Source organism: Pseudorasbora parva, chromosome 22 (genome assembly GCF_024679245.1).
Source record: "Pseudorasbora parva isolate DD20220531a chromosome 22, ASM2467924v1, whole genome shotgun sequence".
Lineage (NCBI taxonomy): Eukaryota > Metazoa > Chordata > Actinopteri > Cypriniformes > Gobionidae > Pseudorasbora > Pseudorasbora parva.
In genome coordinates this window covers 2,283,942-2,304,626 of record NC_090193.1, presented here as the reverse complement: position 1 = coordinate 2,304,626, position 20,685 = coordinate 2,283,942, and the positions used below count along the sequence as shown (strand labels likewise).

The 20,685-nt window shown below is 37.7% G+C and overlaps 1 protein-coding gene and 1 pseudogene across 1 annotated transcript in view; one reads left to right on the top strand and one right to left on the bottom strand.

The window, feature by feature from the left end:
- Nucleotides 1-306: 306 nt before the first annotated feature.
- On the bottom strand, nt 307-940 carry LOC137058850 (uncharacterized protein C1orf50 homolog pseudogene; annotated as a pseudogene).
- A 19,384-nt stretch (nt 941-20,324) lies between these two features.
- The window catches only part of iars1 (isoleucyl-tRNA synthetase 1), a 134,514-nt gene continuing 134,153 nt past the window's right edge, over nt 20,325-20,685 (top strand). Inside the window, exon 1 of the mRNA XM_067431363.1 lies at nt 20,325-20,443. The gene's annotated coding sequence lies outside the window, so the exon portion shown is untranslated. The remainder of the gene's footprint in view (nt 20,444-20,685) is intronic.

Below are 20,685 nucleotides of genomic sequence, written 5' to 3'. Positions count from 1 at the left end.
GTGTTTTGGTAGCAGGATCCGTGTGATGCTAACTTACGGATAGCCATTTAAACTTGTGTGTTTAATAAAGTATATATAAACTCATGTCATGCTGTTTCATGGACAGTAAGCAGTGCTTTGTTGCTGCTTTATGCAAAATCAATTCAAGGCACAGAATAACTGAATGAATGATTTAATGAAAACCAAAAGGCAAAAAGATAAGATTTGAGAAAGCAGCACTTAAAATAGAAAATTTGACCCTAAAGTTTCAGCAGTACTGACAAGGCAATATAGTCTGCAAAACTTTAATTCAATTTACACTTTATGCTAACAAACAATTAGCCTAGTATATTTTAAGACCAGTTCAGTAAGGCCGTCCATGAGTGAGCTGTGTCCTTTCATTGTGGAATACCCTCTAAGTCGGGGCTCTGTTCAGGCTGATAGAGCAATTTGCCTGTTCAACAGTTTGTCCATAATGCCAATTTCAGTGTCCCGCTTTTCAACCTCCTCTTGTTGTGTCCAAGACATGTCATGTTGGAGTTTGTATCCGCCAAGGAACTTGTGAGGGCAACTAGCACCCCATTCCTGCGGAGACAGATTCAAGAAGTATTGCTGAGCAGATTCACGCATGTAAAGATAATACATGTTTCCTGGTTTCATTGCAGGCGGCGTGATGAAGCTCAGCATCTTTCTTGGCATCTTCCAAAGCCTTTCTTGCTTGCTCCTGAAGGTATCTTATCTGGTCAGCAATGACTGTAAGTTTGTTGCAAGCATTGGCTCTGATAAAGTCATCTCCCTTCTGTACTTGCTGTGCCAGACAAACTAGATCCATGGGATCGCCAACCCGGTTGGTTTGGTAGGGACTCACCAGCATTATTCCACTTGGGTTACTGATGGTTTTCACCAATGTTGCCGTGGTGGTTTTGTTGGGTTGGTGTGGCAGAATGACAGTTTTATCCATTCTGTAATAAACTATTTCTCAACTCTCAGTAAATGAACACAAGACGTAATCTCACCGGTGTTACCAAACATAGTCTAGCACAACACCAACCCATTTAAACTTACATCATCCCTGCACCACTCTATTCTTTTTTATTGGAATATTGCAGTATTTTATAATAAATTCATCATATTTCATGTTCTTCAAATTCATGTAATCTTGAATCCAAATAACTTGCGGCGACATCTCATCTCGTCTCTGATGATGAGGGCGGGGCCACCTGTCACTCACATGAGATCCACCAATGGCAAACCACAACCATCCAATCAATTCCCCACAGACCAAATCAAGCCCCGCCCTACATTTGTTCTTGTTTGAATTTGTTCATCCATTTCATGCTGACTTTAAAGGCTTTGTAGTAGTTTATGAAAATTGTGTCATCATTTACTGGCCTTCATCTCGTTCCAAACCAATAAGACTTCCATTCATACACTCCAAAAAAATGCTGGGTTAAAAAAACCTTTTTATTGGCAACCCAATGCTGGGTAAATATTGGACAGAACACTTGCTGAGTTGTTTTTACCCAGCTTGTTGGGTTTTATACATTTGCTGGGTCAGTCAATTTGATATTGAAAGTTTTTTAGGCATAACATTATTCCTAATATTGTGTTGGTCCCTCTTTTGCTGACCCACCTCTGATGGACTCCACTAGACCCCTGAAGATGTAAGCAACATATCCTTTAAGTCCTGTAAGTTGTGAGGTGGGGCCTCCATGGATCGGACTTGTTTGTTCAGCTCATCCCACAGATGCTCGATTGGATTGAGATCTGGGGAATCTGGAGGCCGAGTCGACGCCTCAAACTGGTTGTTGTGCTCCTCAAACCATTCCTGAAGCATTTGTGCTTTGTGTCAGGAGCATTATCCTGCTGGAAGAGCCACAGCCACCAGAATACCGTTTCCATCAAAGGCTGAACATGGTCTCAGCAATGCTTAGGTAGGTGGAGCGTGTCAAAGTAACATCCACATGGATGGAGGACCCAAGGTTTCCCAGCAGAACATTGGCCAAAGCATCACACTGCCTCCGCCGGCTCGCCTTCTTCCCATAGTGCATCCTGGGGCCATGTGTTCCCCAGGTAAGCCACACACACACACACACACCCGGCCATCCATGTGATGTAAAAGAACACGTGATCCCTCAGACCAGGCCACCTTCTTCCATTGCTCCGTGGTCCAGTTCTGATGCTCACGTGCCAATGTTGGTGCTTTTGGCGGGGTCAGGGGTCACCCTGACTTGTATACGCTACAAACTGAGATGCTCTGTGTATTCTGACAGCTTTCTATCAGAACCAGCATTAACTTCTGGAGCAGTTTGAGCTCCAGTAGCTCGTCTGTTTGATCGGACCCCACGGGCCAGCCTTCGCTCCCCACGTGCATCAATGAGCCTTGGCCGCCCATGACCCTGTGGCCGGTTCTCCACTGGTCCTTCCTTGGAGCACTTTTGATAGATACTGACCACTGCAGACCGGGAACAGCCCACAAGAGCTGCAGTTTTGGAGATGCTCTGACCCAGTCGTCTAGTCATCCCAATCTGACCCTTGTCAAACTCGCTCTAATCCTTACGCTTGCCGTTTTCTCCTGCTTCTAACACATCAACTTTGAGGACAAAATGTTCACTTGCTGCCTAATATATCCCACCCACTAACAGGAGCCGTGATGAAGAGATCATCAGTGCTATTCACTTCACCTGTCATTGGTCATAATGTTATGCCTGATTGGTGTATATAGGACAGGGGGAGTTCATATACAATATTTATTTAATGGCAAGTCAGTCCTTTACAGTCATAAAACACCCAATGGGAATCTGTGGGAAGAAAACTGGTATCAGTAGGCTGCTCCATTCATTAAATTACAATCTCATATATTCATTTACATCAGGTTATGTAAAAAACATTGATAAATGTATCCAGTTGAAACTTGTTTGGCACAGACTACCCAGCACTGGGAAAAAATATTAAAAAATAACCCAATAAAATGACCCTGCAGGCTCAACCCAGCATTTGGGTAAAACATTTTTTTCAGACTGTACAATACACAAATGAAGAATTCCAACAGATCTGCAATCACAAATCTGCTTTTTGCTGTGGGTTATTATGCAAATTGATAACCGAAAGCTCTCTCCTTTAGAATGATCTAAATTAATGATCATTAAAAGAAGGGTTAGAAAGAAATGATGTGTGTATTAATGAACAAACAATGTCTGATAAAGCCATTGACCATCATAATTGGTTTGAGTAGAACCAACTCAAATTAAACAAATTAGTTGAATCAAATGATCTTTAATGAGCATTTAGAACGTTTTCTTCTGAGTTCTCCAGTTTCATTGTTTTAAGTTTTAGAAACTTGATTCTTTTAATTTAGACTAACTTAAATTTAACCAAAACTGGGCTGGGATTTCCATTTCCCAGCATGCTTTGCCACAATAGACATTAATATATTTTTAACAGAACTAAGTGTTTTTAGCTAAGAATAAACTAAAAAAGTTACACAGTGTAGCTTTAAGCAAGTGCTAAACTGCTACCAATGCATTGTGTAACTATTAGCAAGGTGGCATTATTGAATTAGCTATTAAGCTAGTCAATTAAAATAATAAAGTTGATCATTTTAATTTAAATGTATGAATTAGCAGAGGTGGACAAAATACACAACATTAGTAAAAGTACTACTGGTCAAATTTTACTCTGTTACAAGGGAAAGTAAATGTACAGAAGAACTTAAAAAAAAAAAAAAAGTACTTATATATCAAAAGTAAATTTCTTTTCGTGCCATCATCTATAGTCATCATCTCTAGAACTTTTTCTTTCATTGTTCCTGGAACGATCTTCCGTCCTCCATACGCACGACAGAATCACTCGCTTCATTCAAAAGACAGGTAAAAACTCATCTCTTCCGTGAGCACTTAATCTTACATAAAAAAAAAAAAAAAAAAAAACCTTTCCCTCTCTATTTCTCCTTTCTTCTTTCCTTTTCTGGTCTTTGCTACTCTGAGTAGTGTACAAATCTTAGTATTTAGGGCACTTTTTGTGTTTCGGTGCCTCTTCTTGACGGATCGCTTCCTGTTCTCCTGAGTTGTAAGTCGCTTTGGATAAAAGCGTCTGCTAAATGCATAAATGTAAATGTAAATCATCTATTTTCAAATTCATCCATATGCTCTTCTCTTTCTCCCACAGACGTTTACAATTTTTTTTTTTTTTTTTTTTTTTTTGAGACATGCATGTGTATGCCAACTAAACTAATCTTAAACTACCTCCTAAGCATGGCCTTGGGTGCTCACACTGTCCCGAGGAACCGGCTTCTTCCATTTTTTTCTATAAAAATGCTGAGAAACTTCACGTTGTTTTCTTTATGAGTGTGGTTATTTTTATCAAAAAAAAACTTTTAATAGTTACAGTCAATAAGACTTGCATCGAATGATTTAAATTCCTATTCTGGAAAAAACATCTCAAGGTGGATTAAGATGGTCTTTAGCTGGTCCAAGCTGGTTTAAGATGATCTTTAGCTGGCTTAAGATGGTCTTTAGCTGGCCCAAGCGGGTTTAAGATGATCTTTAGCTGGCTTAAGATGGTCTTTAGCTGGCCCAAGCGGGTTTAAGATGATCTTTAGCTGGCCCAAGCGGGTTTAAGATGATCTTTAGCTGGCTTAAGATGGTCTTTAGCTGGCCCAAGCTGGTTTAAGATGATCTTTAGCTGGCTTAAGATGATCTTTAGCTGGCCCAAGCTGGTTTAAGATGATCTTTAGCTGGCCCAAGCTGGTTTAAGATGATCTTTAGCTGGCCCAAGCTGGTTTAAGATGATCTTTAGCTGGCCCAAGCTGGTTTAAGATGATTTTAGCTGGCAAAAGCTGGTTTAAGATGATCTTTAGCTGGCTTAAGATGGTCTTTAGCTGGCCCAAGCTGGTTTAAGATGATCTTTAGCTGGCTTAAGATGATCTTTAGCTGGCCCAAGCTGGCTTAAGATGGTCTTTAGCTGGCCCAAGCTGGTTTAAGATGATTTTAGCTGGCAAAAGCTGGTTTAAGATGGTCTTTAGCTGGCCCAAGCTGGTTTAAAATGATCTTTAGCTGGTTTAAGCTGGTCATTAGCTAGCCAAAGCTGGTTTAAAATGGTCTTTAGCTGGCCCAAGCTGATTTTAGATGGTCTTTAGCTGGCCCAAGTTGGTTTAAGATTTTCTTTAGCTGGCCCAAGCTGGTTTAAGATGGTCTTTAGCTGGCCCAAGCTGGTTTAAGATGGTCTTTAGCTGGCCCAAGTTGGTTTAAGATTTTCTTTAGCTGGCCCAAGCTGGTTTAAGATGATCTTTAGCTGGCCCAAGCTGGTTTAAGATGGTCTTTAGCTGGCCCAAGCTAGTTTAAAATGATCTTTAGCTAGTTTAAGCTGGTCATTAGCTAGCCAAAGCTGGTTTAAAATGGTCTTTAGCTGGCCCAAGCTGATTTTAGATGGTCTTTAGCTGGCCCAAGTTGGTTCAAGATGGTCTTTAGCTGGTCCAAGTTGATTTAAGCTGGTCATTAGCTAGCCAAAGCTGGTTTAAGATGGTCTTGAACTGGCCCAAGCAGTTCTTTAGCAGACCCAAGCTGATTTTAGATGGTCTAAGCTGGTCCAAGTTGATTTCAGAGAGTCTTTATTTGATACAAGCTGGTTGGTCTTTAGCTGGTCCAAGCTGATTTCAAATAGTCTTTAGCTGATCCAAGCTGGTTTAGTCTTTAGCTGGTCCAAGCTGATTTCAGATGATCTTTAGCTGATCCGAACTGGTTTAAGATGGTCTTTAGCTGGTTTAAGATGGTCTTTAGCTGGTTTAAGATGGTCTTTAGCTGGCCCAAGCTGATTTCAGATGCTCTTTAGCTGATCCAAGGTGATTTTAAATACACTGAAAACCCTAATAAGTTGATTGAACTCAATTGATTTGAGTAAACTCGTTCCCTTAATTCAATTGAGTAATGGAGTCTCCCAAAACGTGTTTATTTAAGTTCACTTAACTTGGTGCTCACGTTCACTGTACTTAAATTGTTAAGTTCACCAAACTGGGTACACCAGAAGTTCAGTACACCATGCTGGGTACAACCAATGAAAACTTCAGCATGCATTGCAGCATGAATAAATTATACATCTGAATTGTGACACATTTTCTTTGATTCTTACTATTTGCTTTTACTTTTGCTCTTTTGTTCTGATGTTTTTGTACCTTGTTTTATGTTCAGAGTTGATCTGTTTAACGGATTAAAAAAAATAAAAATGTCTTTTCACCATTGTAGAGATTCATACACGGATTCTTGATGTCTGTGCATGTCTAACTAATGCCGTAGATTTAAACATTTTGTGCACAAAAAATTAAATCATAAATTGTCCAATTACCACAAGAGTAAAGAATCTCATTGATATTTTTTATTAATATTTCAAAACTATTAATAACTGCTTTAACAACCAAAGCATTAGACTCTGCATGAGAGATGATCAGAGATTCTCCCAATACATGATGATGTGATCATCATCAATAATCTAACAACATCACTTGATGATATTTTCTCTTGACTTTTTGTGTTATTTCACAAATGTGTCTCACAAACACAAAACAGCCAGAGAAACATTATATTATAATATTATACAGTCAAGCGTCAAGAGCCCAACTAAAGCAAACACTGATCTCCATCATGGTGACTTCCAATGAAACTATTATTTCCTTTAAAACAGAAATAAAGTCAGTCTGGTTAGTTATAAGTTAGTTCACATATTATTATTATGTTTAGTAACTTACACATTTTTACTTACCTATTTTAAGATTGCACACGATGAAAAAGTCTCCATCTAAATTTGAATCAGCAACAGAAAAGGGCCGCCTTTTGTAAATGTCCTCCAATCAGTGAGTTAGTTCTTGTTGCCAGACAGAACTCCTGGCATGGCCAATCACATCAAAGCAAGACCAGAGCGAGCTATTTTAATTAATTATAATTTTAAGTTCATTCAACTTGAAATCTTAAGTTTATATATTTTGTTGGTTAATAAGTTATACTAACTTATATTTTTGAGTTTTTGGACTAAACTAGTAAAATTAAGTCCAGATTTCTTGATTTGTTTAAGTAAAGGCAACATTAGGGTTTACAGTGCAGTCTTTAGCTGATCCAAGCTGGTTTAAGATGGTCCTTAGCTGGTTTAAGATGGTCTTTAGCTGGTCCAAGGTGATTTTAAATAGTCTTTAGCTGATCCAAGCTGGTTTAAGATGGTCCTTAGCTGGCCAAAGCTGGTTTAAAATGTTTTTTAGCTGGTTTAAGATGGTCTTTAGCTGGTCCAAGCTGAGTTACGATGGTCTTTAACTGTTACTTAATTACTGTCCACCTCTGTGAATTAGCTTACTCTAATATTTGAAGTTAACTCTTATGTGATGTTGGGGACGTTTTTGTCCTCAATGGGGTGCTGTCGCCAAGTCCGCAGTTTTCCTGCAGATTTGGGCTACTTTGACACAGTTGCCGAGGACTGTCCACGGGTTGAACTGACCGCAATTATGTGATATTTAGCCCTGGAAATGATAATTTTAGAAGGGAACCCTGCCAAAAAACATATATTTACCCCCCCCCCCCCTCCAGTAATTAAGTAATTAAGCAACAGTTAAAGACCATCGTAACTCAGCTTGGCCAGCTAAGGACCATCTTAAACCAGCTTTGGCCAGCTAAGCACCATCTTAAACCAGCTTTGGCCAGCTAAAGACCATCTTAAACCAGCTAAAAAACATTTTAAACCAGCTTTGGCCAGCTAAGGACCATCTTAAACCAGCTTTGGCCAGCTAAGGACCATCTTAAACCAGCTTTGGCCAGCTAAAGACCATCTTAAACCAGCTAAAAAACATTTTAAACCAGCTTTGGCCAGCTAAGGACCATCTTAAACCAGCTTGGATCAGCTAAAGACTATTTAAAATCACCCCAAAAAAAAAATTATGTATCTGATACATTTTTACAGCAGTTTAATTTAGTGGATGTTTTCATCCAGAGCATAACGAGAGGACAGTGAATAAGTTAATAGTTAATATGTACCAGTACAATACAAATCTGCAAGTTTTGCTTATATTTAAACTTTGAATATCTTAACTTAAAGGGGTACTTCAGCGCTGGGAACATGAATCTGTGTTTACACTGGGTCAATAATGTAGTAGAAATGTGAAATTATTTATGAATTTGGTGCCTTCTAGACTGAGAAAAGACAGAAAATGTATTTTTGTCTCATGGGAATGAAGACAACAATTCCCAGAATGCTTCGCTGCCCTGTGAGCCACCGCTACTGGATTACAGTGACTAAGTTAGAGAACAGACACTACAATTAAATACAATTAAATACAAATATCGTCAATTTGCATCATAGGAGGAATTTTTCCAGAAATAAAATGCATATGTCTCTTGTCTCAGGGGGATATGAGGGGGGAAAGCACAATCATTTGAATATACTCCAGGGTTTCTACTGATACAAAGCCATAAGCTAATCGCTGAAGTAACCCTTTAAGAAATGTTTGATGTAAAAAAAATTTTTTTAAAGTTTCGCTAACATATTTGGGTTCAAATTGTATACATAAGCCATTTAAAGAGAAGACACGTGCGCTTCTCACATTACTGGAGAACACATAGCCTGTATCAAAGGAAACTAAAGAAAATGCTGAATTTAGATTAGGCTGAAGTGAAAGCGTCTTTGAGGAACTAACGGTGGGGCTCAAATTTGAATAGGCCAGAAAGGTTGTCATTGTGAAGCTAAAACTCCACGGACTGAAATACGACTGGAGTTTGAACATCTGAGCCAGACTGCTGTCGTTTCATCAATCCCACAATAGCAATGGCTTACTACCATTAGCAGATTCGGGAAAAAAGGCCTGGATATGGATTACGTGTCAGGGCTCTTTCACCTGGATCAGTGTTGGTTTTGGTTTGGTGACAGGATCCTGACACTCTTGGCTTTGGGCTGTGTGTGTGCTCTTATGTCTGTGTTTTGAGTGTTTGGGGAACGGTGTCTGGATCCTGGCCTAGTTTTAGTTCAGTTTCAAAGTCCTGACATCCATGCCCCGTGCGCTTCCATCTCTCTTGTGTCTCGGTTTCTGTTTGCTGTTTTACCGTTTTTTGGCAGTGTTTGTGTCACAGGTTAACCTGGGGACTATAAAATTTGGACTTGCAAACATTCACTCATTTCGCTTGCACTATGCATTCCAGGCAATATTTACATCTTTGAACACATTAGGAAGGTGTTATGAAGGTTTTGTTTTGTTCCGTCTAAAATTCATTTCTGCTGTGATTTGTTCTAGTTCTCTATTTGTATAGTTGTCTTAAGTTTTTCATTATAACAAAATGCCAGAACACAATAACTCATGTTATAATTACCTTTTATTTCCCCCACAATATTTTCACAAACCTTGTTGCAGTTAAACTTCCCGGTTCACCAACACACTGTCTGTACAACCAAACCTATAGTTTAGGTCAAACTGCCTTTTAAAGCAGCAGACACATCGCTTCCTTTGGAAGCTATCATTCTGGTGTGATGGCAGAGGGGTAGGATTTAGGAACAGATGTTTCACCGCAAAAAATGCTTTTCTTACTTAGTATTTTTGTCTTGTTTCTAGTCAAAATATCAAACAATTCTTACATTAAGAAACAATTACTAGACAAGTCAAAATTTTTGTCTTGTTTTGGGAAAGAATAACCCAAAGTTAAGAGAGTTTTTGCTTAAAATAAGATAAATAATCTGCCAATGGGGTAAGAAAAATAATCTTGTTTTCTGTTTGAATTAAAGCTACACTGTGACTTTTTTAGTTTATTCTTAGCTAAAAACACTTAGTTCTTTCAAAAATATATGCGCTCATTAATGTATATTTACTTCTTTCAAGTAATAAAGTATTCTCGTAAGTTTATAATATGCCATTGAAAATACATACGGGTGAGGGGTCTGAATGCCGGTCGCCATGTTGCTCCTCCATCTTGAAAGTACAGTAGCCAAAGAGGGACATACCCGTAAATTCTTTGCCTTTCGCATTTGAACCCGATGGCACTGTGGGTGCGTTTCAATCATCTCCCTAGTCCACTAGTCAGGGCACTGATTAGGACATAAGTAAATGGGCTGACTCCCTGATCAGTGCCCTGACTAGTGGACTAGGGAGATGATTGAGACGCACCCTGTGTCGAATGTGAAGAGAGGGATTGCCATGTTAATCTTGGACTAAATGGGCCACCGTAGGAGTTAAAACGAAATCAGAATTGAGAGGAACAGAAACTAATATTCACTGGATGGTCCAACGTGATCTCATGAAAATATGTGAGTATTTTTACGTAAAGTGTGATTCTACTACACGTACATTTACTAATGTTTTCACACACAATAAAACGTACAATACTGACTTATTAACAGCACTAAAATTTACAATATTGACGTATTGACAGCACTAAAATGTAAATTATCTACGTATCCAAGTGTGTACGTGTAAGTTACCAGGCTCCCATAAATCGTGGCATTAATATTGTTTATTTTATATCCAATAGTCACATCAATACATGTTTTCAGTCACATTTATTAAATGCATTTTACTAAGTTAATCAACCTAATATAAAATAACAGAAATATAAAATAACATTTTGCTCTCGTGACTTCTGCTACAAACTCATTTCGGATGACTAGATAATGTTGAAAGAAGACTGAATTTTAAAACCGTCAGATGAATAACATTCTTGCCAACCATTTTGTAGTATTTAGCTTGTTGTTTGCTGTGAGACATAAAAAGGCATTTTCTCCTATTCAGCAACTGGCGATCACAAGATACATCAATTCACAAAACACAACACTTTATTCGTTCGCTGTAATCCAAATCGTTAGAATCCATATGTTTGCGAGAAAAAATCCAAATTGAGCCCGGTGATCTTCATCTCCATTAGCCTTCATCTCCTCTCAGTAGCGCGACGGCAAACATCAAATCTCGCGCTCGTTATGAATTCAAATTTAAAAAACGCGCCCTCATGAAGCGTTACGACATGATTTACGGCAGTGGCATCGAACGCTCATTGGCTCTCGCCTGCTTCGTCACAGATTTTTGACATGTCGTGTTTCAGTCGATTTGTATTTGAAATGGGAAACGCGCAACTTCACGGAGAGAAGCCGGATTAATATTTTCTTTGATTAATAGCTAACATTCTGCTCTGTACCTCATACAAAACTATTAACGTTATATACCACCAGAGAGGACTGCGACTGCAACACATCTTCATTTGAACTACTTTTGGTACCGCTTTTGACATTTTTGCAGTAAATAAATTATTGTGAGTACACTGGTCTGTCTGTTATGCTTTGATTTATAACAGTACATTGTTTTAATAAATGCTAATGGGTAGGTTTAGGGGTAAGTGTAGGATTAGCCGTTCAAAATATTTTTTTAATGCTATATTGTTATCAAAATCGTCATTTTCCAACGTTTTACCTTTTATTTTCTTTATATTCTGTATTAAATTGGTAGGTTTAGTTTTGGGGTAGTGTTAAGGGATCATACATTAATCAATAAAATGGTCAAAGGGAAATTATATAGATATCTTTATGATATAACAAAAAAAAAATGTTTTTACCAATATAAAGTTTTGTATTCTTAAAAAAAAAGATTTCATGATGGATTCGTAAATATTTTACGTTTTTTTAACTGTAAAAATGTAAAAATACTATGTTTAAATTTTGCAAATACGTCTGTATTTTACATTTTAGCACTTCTCCAAACGTACTAAGACGTACGTTTAGTCTCTTTGAAAGTAACGTATTAATACCTACGTATTAACGATGAGACCAGGCTGGATGGTCATATACCTTTACACCGCTAGATGGGGGAAAATATCACACAGTGGAGCTTTAAGATTATTTTACTTACTCCATTGGCAGATTATTTTGCTTATTTTAAGCAAAAACTCTCTTCATTTTGAGTTATTTTTCCCAAATTACTTTTGCTTGTCTAGTAAATACTTCTTGTTTTAAGAATTTTTAGATATTTAGACCAGAAACAAGACAACAATACTAAGTAAGAAAAGCATTTTTTGCAGTGTTTGCCTTTTAATTGGATGTTAAGCTCCTTAATGGCTGCTGTATTAGCTGTTTAGAAGTTTGTCTTGTTGAAATGGGTTACTATAGTATATAATTGTATTGTTACAAACATTTAAATTTGTTTCTATTACTTGGTATGCCCTGTAGGTGGGGCTTCAGCCTATATAGAGGTTTGCTGGTTGAAATTTCAGTTCATTTTGATAGAAATACAGCAAACATTATACAAAATTCATATGATGGGTCTCACAGTGTTTTTTGTTTTGTTTTTGTTTAATGGGTTCCAGCTCATATTGGTGTTAAAGGAAATGAAATGGCAGACAAGGAAGCAAAGGGAGCCATTAAAAACAAAGACATTAGTTTATCAGTTAATCTGAGTAAGAATGAAATCAAGAGTATTATTAAGAAAAGGTTGAAGGAAAGATGGCAAAAACAATGGGATCACGAGAAGAAAGGTTGATGGTTTTACAGGATTCAAAGGAAAGGAGGAGAGATGAGAAGTGCAGGGAAAAATAGAAGAGAAGAGATAATAATATAAGTCTAAATAGTACACTTTATAAAGTGAATAAACATGATACAGGAAAGTGTGAATTTTGTGGGCAGAAGAAACAGTGGAACATACTGTCAGAAATATGAGACTGAAAGAAGGGTTTACAAAATCTAGAAAGAATAAAAATGTGATTTATATTAGGAGATATTGTACAAAATAACTCAGGAGATTAATGTTATAATATTCTTGTTCAATATCTAAAAGTGGCTAATTTATGGACTCGAATATAAGGGAGGACGTGTCATTTTGTTCCACACTCCAGACCAGTCGGAGGCGGTAAAACACCATTTCGTTGTATGTCAACCGCCAAAAAAATTGAAGAAGAAAGATTTTAGTTCTGATTATGGATTCAGTGGAAGCACATAATGAGCAGTGTTGCGAACTGTGTCCCTGTCATTGTTTAGTCTCCAGATTCACCAGTAATGATTTTTATCACCAGGCACGTTTATACACTCTAAAAAATGCTGGGTTAAAAACAACCCAAGTTGGGTTGAAAATGCACCGACCCAACAATTGGGTTGTTTTAACCCAATGGTTGAGTTGTTCTTACCCAGCAATTGGGTTGTCTTAAGCAACATTTAACCCAACCACTGGGTTAAAACAACTCAACCACTGGGTTAAAACAACTCAACCATTGGGTTAAAACAACTCAATTGTTGGGTCGGTGCATTTTCAACCCAACTTGGGTTGTTTTTAACCCAGCATTTTTTAGAGTGTAGGCTATAAGCTAACCCTTGCATCCTTATGGACATTTTTTGTCTTTTTCAGGTTTTTTTGTGTGATAATTTTGCCTCCTGTGGTTGGCCAGCCGTCAGACCTCCGCTCATCTTCACACACAGATGAAGATATTAGTGTTGAACCCTTACGCAACAAAAATATATTTCTCAATATATTAGTTGACAATATATTTCTCAATATATTAGTTGACAATATATTTCATGTGTCTCCATATTGTGAAATTTACATGGTAATATATCATATGATATATTATATAATAATATATTATATATGCAAGTTATATATTGCAATATATGGGACAATACTGCAATTATTGCCGTTTTCATATATTGACTAAATACATATCATTATACTATTCAATATATTGCTATGTATATTGAAATATATCCTACAATATATGAAATTATATATTGGAAGAGTCATTGTATATATATATAAATATATATGTAAAATTATATGAGATAATATACCTCAATGTACTGGATAATATAATCAGATTTATATGGGAACATATGTCTTAAATATATTGATTTATATTACATAGTATATAATTATCATATATATTGTATACATGGTAAATATGAAATAATCTAATGTACACTGTCATATATTTTAAAATATAACAGATTAAAATATAATATAGAAAATAGGGCCGTGACTCGATTAAAAAAAATAATCTAATTAATTAGAGGCTTTGTAATTAATTAATCGCATTTTAATTGCATATAAATATTTGACCTGAGAACAATGAGAAGTAATTTTTCACATGTATTTTTAGTATACCATTGAATAATGACTGAATACATACGCTTAATCAACAAAATATTGTTTATTTATTTCAGTCCAGCAGACCAGTGCATGTTTGCCAGTTTAGCAAAAGCATATTTGTGATATTTGAGGCTCAATGTGCTGCGGTGATACGCAAATTCCTTGTTGTATAGCTTGCACACAACCATGCTCTTGACGACGCTTCCATTCTTTCGTTTTTTAAAACAAAATTTCCCATCCATGGGGCCAAGCAAAGCAGTCTCATCAGCTTCTTCGTTCCATAGCTTCGTTCATGTTCACATGGTTCGTTGTTGTCGTGACTCCGGAGCGCTAGTTGGTGTTCCAGTATAAGTTGGTGTTCCAGTATATATAAATATATGGTCCGTCGAAACTCATTCATTGAAAAACGTTCCGCGGTGCAAAAATAAGTGTGGTAAAACAATTTTTTTTTTTTTTGCGTAATTAATTAACGCGTTAAAGTCACGTAATTAACGTTAAAGTCCCGGCCCTAATAGAAATATTTTCTAAATATAGAAAATATATTGAATGTCATGCACCATCATATTTTCTAAATATAGAAAATATATTGAATGTCATGCACCATCATATTTTCTAAATATAGAAAATATATTGAATGTCATGCACCATCTGATTTGGGCTATTGTTAATCAACCTCTGCAAACATATGCAGGAGCTTGCTTAACTCACAAAAAATACTTTGTTTCAATAAACATACATGAAATAATGCAGTTTTGTTTGTATATCAATGTATTTTAATATATGAATCAATATATAGCAATAGGTTGTCCATCCATATATTGCTATATATTTTCAAATATATGAGGAAGTTTCTGATACATTGAAATATATTTTCTAATGTATTGCAATATAAATTCTAGTATATTGCAATATATTTTTGTTTCGTAAGGGAAATCCGATGGCTCAGAAAGGCCTTCATTGACACCAATGTCATTTCCTCTCTCAAGACCCATAAAGGCACTAAAGACGTCGTTACAAAGCCCATCTCACTACAGCGGCTCTACAATCATTTATGAAGAGGCCAGAATAGTTTTTGTGTGCAAAAAAAACTAAATAACGACTTATATAGTGATGGCCGATTTCAAAACAAAGATTCGAACGGTTATGAGTCAGTGAATCGATTCATGATTCGGATTGCCAAAGTCACGTGATTTCAGCAGTTTGACACGCGATCTGAATATATACGAAGGTACTCAGGTGAGCAATACGGGCAGGCACACACTTACTATAACGGGGATCAGACAGACTGGGAGAAAGGGGAGATCTATTGGTGTGTTCAAGTCATTCGGGGATGTTCGTATTTACGAGGTGAGAAGTCGTGTGTACGACATCATGAGTGTTCAAGTCTACATTTTATATTACATTTATATAGCACTTTACTTTTCTAGGCACTCAAAGCGCTTTACAAATGGAAGGGGGAATCTCCTCAACCACCACCAATGTGCAGCACCACCTGGATGATGCGACGGCAGCCATTTTGCGCCAGAACGCCCACCACACACCAGCTGATTGGTGGAGAGGAGACTGAGTGAGTGATTAAGCCAATAATTATATGGGGATTATTAGGAGGCCATGATGGACAGAGGGGCCAATGGGCAAATTTGGCAGGGATGCCGGGGTTACACCCCTACTCTTTATCGAAGGACATCCTGGGAGTTTTAACGACCACACAAGCCCCTTTCACACTGCACGTCGGACCCGCAATATTCCCGGAGCATTGCCGGGTCGCCTTCTGTGTGAAAGCAACCACGTCCCGGGATTGATTACCGAATTCGACCCGGGTCGGGGACCAAGTAATATTGCGGTATTCAACCCAGGACGAGCGCTGTGTGAACAAAAGCCGAAACTAATGCTGCAACGTGTTATCGTGCGACTCCTAGAGCTTGTTTTTTCAATAATACAACCCTGCAGTGCCAGAAGAGCTCGTCGGTGTTTTAAACTTAGAGAGTGTTCGTATACAAAAGAAACTAAAATTAAACAAGCAGAAATGAGCGCAAACTGGACACAAGTCGAGACCACGGAGCTCCTTACTATCCGCGCTGAAGCGGAGATCGCTCGCCGTTATACGTCACATCAGGATGTCACGCGTCAACTCGACCCGGGACCGTTATGGGTTGTGTGTGAAAGCGCACATATTACGATATTTCGCTGGCAGTGTGAATGGACCAAATCTAGCGGAACAAATTCCGGGTCGCATTATCCGTGTATTTGCCGGAATCGCAGTGTGAAAGGGGCGAGAGATTCGGGACCTCGATTTGACGTCTCATCTGAAGGATGGCACTAAGCCGCAGCAAATCTAATCTGCCGCGAGTGTCGTCTGGCAACTCTCAATACACTTCTGAGCTGTAAACGCCAAACTCTGGTCGGGCCAATCACATCGTGTATAGAGTCGGTGGGGGGGGGGGGGGGGGGGGGGGGGCTTAACATAATGACGGCCGAGTTGCGCTTGAGTGCTTCTAGTAAACACAGAAACTGGCGAACGGCGGTCTTTCGAATCAGCTTTGACCTCGACTCTGGAAGACTTGAGTTAAGCTTTTCTCTGAGAAAAGAACGGCACTGAAGTCATTCTTAAAGGGGTACTTCAGCGCTGGGAAGATGAATCTGTATTTAAACTCGGTCATCAGTGTAGTAGAAATGTGAAATTATTTTTGAATTTGGTGCTTTCTAGACTGAGAAAAGACAGAAAATGTATTTTTGTCTCATGGGGGATGAAAGACTACAATTCCCAGAATGCTTTGCTGCCCTGTGAGGCCACTCCCAAAGCCACCGCTACTGGATTACAGTGACTGAGTTCAGAAAGTACAATTAAATACTGTGTGTTCATCTGTTCAATATAACGATCGAGTTGCCGCGTGAGTTTCACAGCAGACTCAGATTAGGAGTCAGATTACATTTAACGTCATAAATGAGTTGATGAGCTCTCGTGATGAGACCTGAGGTAATCGCGACCACATTCGCAGCATACATTCACAACGCGTTTTCAGTTCATGCCTTTGGAAGCTTAACTTTCATAGAAATTATTTTGAGAAGTTAAAACACTTACATAGCTTGGCATCCGTTTAAATTAATGCCTGTAGCTGAGCTGTGCTGTGAGTGTGATCTCCATTCCCCATGCACGAGTTGAAAACATGAGGAAATGGCTCCCTCTGCTGGCTGTAGTCTTTAGCTTCTGGGCAAACATTCCTCTCGTGACGCAAATATCGTCAATTTGCGTCACGAGAGGAATTTTTCCAGAAATAAAATGCATAAATCTCTCGTCTCAGGGGGATATAAGAGGGGGGAGCACGATCATTTGAATATACTCCAGGGTTTCTACTGATACAAAGCCATATGCTAATCGCTGAAGTAACCTTCTAAGGGAAGATATGTTCTGAGTTTTGCCGACCGGATACGGCGAATGTTTAATCTGTCAGCTCCGCTTCGCCTTCGTTGCTCTGGTTGGTGTAGCGCTATCCTATCGCGTGCAGAGGGAGTTTGAAAGACAACCGTTTATCCGCCCCTCGGATTGAGCCGTCAATGGTGAGTTTCCAGACCAAACATCTGGATGTGGGACTGGCATGTCAGGCTATGGCGGTTTACCTTCTTTTAATGAATCATCACGAAAATACAGCAAGGTTTGTTAACTCTGCTTACAGAAAATAAAGAACAAAGAATGTGCATCATGTGAGTTTTATGTTTATGTTTTTAACACCTTAACTTTCACCGTCCCACAGGCGCGGGACGCTTGGCACTTATTTTTGTATCCTATTTTTTTGTTATCATCATTAATTAGGTATCATTCAAAAGCTTATGAACTCAAAATTCATCCTCTGAAAACCGTTTTGAAATTGGACGTTGCGTTACCATGGAAATGGTATTCAAATTTCTTCTAGCAGGCTCCTCCCCCTAGTGGGCGGTGTCATGTTTCATATTACAACATTTATTTTAACTATACTTTATAATCAAAATCTTTTCTAATCTTGACATCTTGAAACATATCGTTGGAAATGTCAGAGTCTCAAAGTTACATATTTGGGGATTATTTTGTGATGGAAGTGATAATTGGACATAAGTCTGGTTTCTCCCAAGGTTTATTTTTCTCCATCACGCCCTGATGGAGTTTCGGTTCCTTGCCACTGTCGCCTTTGGCTTGGCTTGTTTAGTTGGGGACACTAAAAATATGATTAAAGTTATTCAACTTATTATACAAATAAAATGTATGAATTAGGTCTTATTTAATTCTATAAACTATAATACTGATCTGCCAACATTGTCGCTATATGATAAATTAAAATAAGCTGATAACATCACTGTTTTCTCCAGTACGACTGTACAGCCAAATCTAATTTTGTTGCAATATTATCCTGTTTGACACTGTGAAGCGGCTTTGACACAATCGGGATTGTAAAAGCGCTATATAAATAAAGTTGATTGATTGATTGATTGATTGATTGATTGATTGATTGATAAATTTACAGGAAAATGCATCAGTGAAATGTGGATGACACCCGCTGGCAATTTTTGGTATAGCGCCGAAACAAAATCTCATGGGAACTTCAATTTTTGTGATATCAACTTCACATTTGGAACAAAACTTGGTTAGACAAATGGCTTTGATTTTATAGTAATTTTTTAGAAAAATGTTTTACTATAAAAACCAGCATTTGATCAGCGATTCATAACCGTTCGAATCTGTGTTTGAAGATTGAAAACAAACGCGGAAGAGAAGCCAATGCTGAATAAAGTCGTAGTTTTTGTTATTTTTGGAACCAAATGTATTTTGGATGCTTCAAGAGACTCTAATTAACCCACTGATGTCTCATATGGACTACTGTGATGATGTTTTTATTACCCTTTAAGTATTTCTCGATGCTTCTACATGTACGCAAGTAAATTATTAGCAAAGCTTTTGCTTACATTACACAGCATTAATGTTTGGTATTGAAGAAAAAAAAACATAACAAGAAATACATCCTTTTTAATCAGTGTTTTATTGAAACCCAGCACTTTAAATGTCATAACTATGATTTAGTATGCCATAATTTTAATTTTTTATCTTATTATGCTATGTCATAATTATGAACCCCCCTCTAATGTAATAGAGATGGGCACCCTTCTCTGAATCTTAACAAATCCAGCTTTGGTTTGATTTTACGTAATAGACAGTAAATTTCAGTGGTGTGTGGGAAGTTCGGAGGTGTGTGAAGTTGTGCTTTATCAATAGTGTCATGAGTTCACACATGCACAAAATCTTCAAACAAGAAGAGCATCACATCCCACTCTAAAAATGGCCGGGTTAAAAACAACCCAAGTTGGGTTGAAAATGGACAAACCCAGAAATTGGGTTGTTTGAACCCAGTGAATGGACCCATTCCCATTTTCAACCCAACTTGGGTTGTTTTTAACCCAGAAAAAAATGAATGAAGATCATTTTCAAGTATTGAAGTATTTGTTTATGGAATTTTGATAATTTAACAGGAATTTTGGTCACCTCGAAATCACATTGCAAAAAATTAAATAAAAATCAAGCCCTCCTATACTTTCTTAAATAGATGAATGTGAAACCACATTGAATCTGGGTGTGATAGATGTTTTAATCTTAAATGTCCCCCTCATTGATTCAAAGTCCAAGGCTTTGATACCATCCATATCATACTCTTTAACAAGCTAATATAATGGGTTTTATTTTTCCTCAAGAATTGGAAAATAATTGAGTTGGTGTTCTTAATATTACCAGAAGAAACATACAGGGAGTGACATGGATATATTACTTTGGAAATACCTTCTGTTTTAGATAAGGTAACTCTACCAAAGATAGTGAGGTCTCTTGTGAGCCAGCAACTTAAGGATTTTTCATTTCTGTTAATCAGTTGAAAAAATTAAGATCTTCCCTACTGATAGCATTTTTGGATAAGACTATTCCAAGATATTTCACTTCAGATTTAACCTCAATTGAAGATATGACTGAATCTGTTGATGAGTGAATGGGAAGTAGGTCACATTTTTTAATATTGAGTGTTAATCCTGAAGCTTTAGAGAAAATTGTATTTAAATGTATTTTTTAAATTCCTTATCAAATATCAAGATTTATTTACATGCATTTTATTTGGACCACATATGATACATTTGTGTAGATTTATTTCAGTCATTGTTGTCGATACTGCAATACACATAATAACTAAGTAGCCCAAAGTAACTATTAAAATTCATTGGTGGTCACGCCCACAACAGGGGAACTCTTGAATATTCATGTATTCGTCCCCAGCGGGTGGAACTAAAGATCTCAGGAACCGATTATACTGTAACACCGCTCAGGCTTTCGCTCAGTTGCATCATTTCCGCTGTTTCTGCTCACCGGCTGAGGGACCACATGTAAGTCTCATCTGACACTTCATCTTCATTCAGAACTAACATAAACTCACTGTCCTGTGTTTATGGATCACATATATAAAGAAACGCGATCATAACTCCGGCGAACTGTGACTGTAGAGACGAGCGCGCGCACGAGCTGCTGTATTTGTTTACACTTGAAGCAACTTCATCATCATCTCCTTAAAGTGCTTTGTATCCGTTAATAAAAAACACTTTTGTTTTTAACAGAGAAGCAGTCTTGA